Here is a 3,891-nt window from a genome sequence, read left to right on the forward strand (position 1 = left end):
TTCTCATAAACCCCCAAATACTCCATAATGACCTCGAATACTATTTATTATTTATCTCCAAAATTTTGAGATTTTAGAACTAACATAAATATTTTTGTCACTATTAGGACATTAAGAATGCAACAAAAATATTTGTCACCCTTTGATAATTCTAACAAAAACATTTTTGTCACATTTTTTGATTTTGTGAAAAAATATTTCATTATTATTAATAAATTTTTACTAAAAAATTTTGTCACTTGAATGAATTATTGACACAAATATTTTTGTCACTATTGGACATTGAGAATATGACAAAAATATTTGTCACCTTTTTGTAATTTTGACAAAAATATTTTTATCACATTTTCTAATTTTGTGAAAAACAATTTCGTCAATATTAATATTTTAATACCCAGTATTTAATATCAAAGATATTTTTGGAATTACGAGGTCAAAATAGAATTTATCAAAGTTTTGGGTCAACGTGTAATATTCAAAACATGAACGGAAGGCAAGTGTCTATGTCAAAACAAGTCAATGAAGTAAAGATTAGTAGTATTTGACAAAACTAAGAGAATCATGAAGGTTTGAGGTCGAAAACACGCGATTAGAGGCATTCGGGCAAAACTGCAGATTGTGTAAACTACTCAAGAGAGGTCAAAACGACGAGTTTTCCAAAATTTCTTGAGGGAAATGAATAATTTGAAACTTATAGGCAGTAGAGAAATTATCGAAAAGTTCAAGGGTATCAAGGATATGGGAGAAATGAGGTTGGAAAATACTTGGGGGGTTAAAGTGCAAAAAAAAAAAATAAAAACTCTAGGTGTGAAATCGATCGGCCTCCTGTGGCCACCGGCCAACCACCCTAGGACGTCGGGAAGGTCACCTGGAGGCTCGGGGATAGCCTCCAAGTGATGATGGTCGCGTTGGGAATGGCCATTAGACGAGAACCGTCGTGATGTGATCAGTTTTAATCACGGATGGGATCAAATTTTTGGCTGAGATTTTCGAAGGCATTTTCTCATGATTTAGGGCTAGTTGATTGGTTTGGAAGCTAGATCTAGTGCGTAAAGGATAAGAACAAACAAGATTTGATGGAAATTAGCGTCGAAAATGGGTATAAAAGAGGGTATAGGGCCGAGGGTTTCAAAGACAAAATCGAAGAAATTACTCTCATTCTTGCTTGAATCGAGCCTTAGGGATAAGGGGATTTTTTTCTTTGAGTTGTGGGGAGCATTTCTGGAGAGTTTTGATGAGTTTCATGTGCGTTTCATAGGGTTTTAGAAGCTGGCCGAAAAATTAGGGGCTGCTGGACCGCGACCTGCAACTGGCTTTTGAAGCCTTTTCTGGTGACTATTTCGGCCATTTGAAGGTACCATCAAGTTCGCCTCATTGAGCACTTCAAGAGGGTATAGTCGTTTTGGTCATCAGAGATCATCGCCGGCGACCGTCGTTGGAAAAGTAGGCCAAAGAAGACCAGCTTGCGCATGTGCACGCGCAGACACCACTCTCACCCACGCGCCAGCGCGTGAGGCCTAGGTTTTTTCTTAAATTTCTTTTATTAATTTTGTAAAATTATTTTAGGATGGTTTATGAAAAAATATTTGGAGAAATTAGGTGTTTAGTATTTATTCTGAATTTTTGAAGGAAATAAAAGTTTGAAAAAATAGGAAAAATTGAGGAAATTATGGGGAAAATAGAAATATTGATTTCTATAGCCATAATGGTAATTAGGAGACGGTTTGACTGTTAGAGGGAAGGATTACACTATTTTTGAGGTACGACACACATTTCAAGGTGAAAATCAACTTTTTCTTAATTAAGGTGAGTGGTTGATTCCAGTCTTACCCTTGTCTTGAAAGTGTGTTGGTGTGTGTGTAGTGGGTTCAGGTGAGCGGTTTTACCCTCCCGAGCTTAGGTTACATGTGTTTAAACCAGTTCCAACGAGCGGTTATACCCTTAAAAACTTGGGATGTGATGCATAGGCGTTTTACTTATGTACCTATGGCATCGTATGCATATTGAACATGTGGTATATTGCATCAACTGTTTTTACTTGAAAAAGAGTCGATGCATGGCGTGTGGTTTTTCATATCATCGAGGAATTTATTTTCGTGTCGTGGTATGTCCGTGGGGGACGGGATGAGGTCTTCTTGAGAATGGGGCAAGGCTAATCTTGATGATCAGGTGACGTGGAAGGGCACTCGAGGATTAAGTATGTCATGGCAAGGTCAACCCCAAGGGTGTGTGGAATGGATTTTCCACGAGAGGTTGAGTATACCAGGGAGATTTCTCAAGTTAAACGTATTACATGTTGTCGTTGTCTGTATATGCCATGCTCGTATGTTTTCATGCATTCAGTAAGCTATATCATGCCATCACTTAAATATTTTATCATCTAATCTAGGTTATGCCCCTAGAACATTCAACGTTCCAGCCAGGAACTACTGTGAAGGCGAGGACGAGGCTAGTTGAGGGCTAATGGTGTTTAGTGTGTAGTTGTTTATCATTTTGAGGCGATAATACTTATTTTGGTATATGTATGAACAGTTGCATGATAATGTTGTTATCATTTTGTAGCAATGTAATACGTATTTTTGTGTGGAAACACTATGTAAGAACCTCGTGATAGTCCACAGTATTTTGATGTTGTTTAATCCGCTGCGTTGCATTATGACTCATTTAGTTTAAGATTATTGATCTCGTTAAGTTAAACAGGCAAGACTGTGATTTTCGAGATCTTATCTACATGTGAAGATTGTTCTTAAAATCACGGCGGGTGCCGGCTTGTGTGAGCATGTGACGATTGTTCTTTGCAACATCGTATGTGTCAGGCACGTTAAAGCATGTGGTAATTGTTCTTGATGCACCACGCATGATGAAATTGGAAAAAAAAAAAAAGATTTTCAAGAATTCCCTTATAGTGACGAGCCTGTGTAAGGCGAGGTGTTACAAATATTTTCTTATTAAAACAATTTGTCGCTTGTACTAATTACTAACAAAAAAATTTGTCACTATTGGGACATTGATAAAAATATTTTATCACTATTGAATAATTTTGGGAAATTTATTTTGTCACTATTTCTATTTTATCAAAAAAATATTTGTCACAATATTAAATAATTGAAAAAATTATTAGTCATTATAGAATGTGTAGCAAAAATTTATTGTCAAATTAGCTAATAAGTGACAAAATTAATTTTATGACATTAAAAATTGTGTCAAATAAGTTTTGTCACTATTTAAATTGTGACAAAATATTTTTTGTCAAAAGATACACTTTGTATTGATTAAACATATAATTTGTATATAAAATTTGGATTTATTGTGACTAAATAGTACCTATTGTGATAAGAAAAATTATTTTACAATAAAATAATTTATCATAATAAATTTGTTTAAGTAACAAAATACTTTTTGTCACAATAGAATTGATGATAGTGACAAAATTCGATTTTGTCACAATACTTTTTGAGACAAGCTTGTTGTGACTAACATAATAACAAACCAATTTTGTTAACAAAATTCATAGTTATTGTGAAAAATTAATTTATAGCAATAAATCTAAATTCGTGTAGTGATTCTAGTATTTCATTCTCATATAAACCATATTGATGTTTGTTATCACTTTGTTCTAAACGTAATAGAAGATGGCAAAATTCTTCTCAAGAAATTTCATACAAACTCTAATCTAGCATATATGTTGACAAACCTTGTGACTCAAGAGAAGTTCAATAGATTCAAAACTTCACTTAGGCATGATGATTAGCTTGGTGGCTAGATACTTGTGGTTGATTTATGTTAACGAATATGTGTCTTCAAGTAGGAGAATTGTAAGGAGATTAATCTATATCTTTTTAAGTCATATTTATCTGAAGCCACGTTTTGTAATTCTAAAAGGAGTCTATC

The sequence above is a fragment of the Diospyros lotus genome, chromosome 14, assembly GCF_014633365.1.
Source record: "Diospyros lotus cultivar Yz01 chromosome 14, ASM1463336v1, whole genome shotgun sequence".
Classification (NCBI taxonomy): Eukaryota; Viridiplantae; Streptophyta; class Magnoliopsida; order Ericales; family Ebenaceae; genus Diospyros; species Diospyros lotus.